This window comes from Nematolebias whitei, chromosome 6, assembly GCF_014905685.2.
Source record: "Nematolebias whitei isolate Nwh7 chromosome 6, NemWhi1, whole genome shotgun sequence".
Classification (NCBI taxonomy): Eukaryota; Metazoa; Chordata; class Actinopteri; order Cyprinodontiformes; family Rivulidae; genus Nematolebias; species Nematolebias whitei.
Window position 1 is genome coordinate 48,881,163 of NC_056503.1, and position 806 is coordinate 48,881,968.

The window sequence follows — 806 nt, forward strand, 5'->3', positions numbered from 1 at the left end:
AGGAACAGCTTCTACCCTGAGGCTGTTAAGACTCATAAATCTCTAACTAGAATAATCACTGTGGAAAATCACATCATGTTGCTGCTGATCTGTTTCATGTTGCTGCTGATCTGTTTCATGTTGATGTGTTCATTCGTGCTCATCATACATTTTATTGTTGGATGTAACTGGGACCCTGTGTACACAATTTCACTCCACCACATGTCCCACACGAGGTGGAATGACAAAGAATCTCTGACTCTTCAGGGCTTCATGTCAGACCAAACCTTGTCAATGAATCAGCTGTTTAACATTCGAGGAGCTCCAACCTTTTTGGCGGCATCGTCCAGAGAGTTCTTCACGGCGGCTCCGTCCCATTTATCGATCTTCACCGGCTTCTCATCGATCCTCCACTGAAACATCAGATGGGTTTAATTAAACACAGCGGGTTCACCTGTTCACAGGTGTTTCTTTCACTAACGGGTAATAAAAACACAGCTGGGCGATGAGGCGCAGGAGTTCACATCAACACAAACTTTTAAAAACTTGTGAAAACGTGGGTAATTCTCATGATGTGTTTTAGGTGCTGACAACAAACTAACTTTAGGACACGTTACGTAATCTGTGACACGAATTTCTCTCAAAAGGGTCCCAAAGGTGTCTAGGACTGACTCCTGCAGGACTAAACACATCTGAGGCTACACCACATTTAAAAATACGAAGAACTGGTCCACATCTACCCGTCTGAAACAGCAGATCAAAAATCTTGGTGTTATTTTTGATCAGGACGTGTCTTTTATCCCCCACATTAAAAACGTTACTAGAAC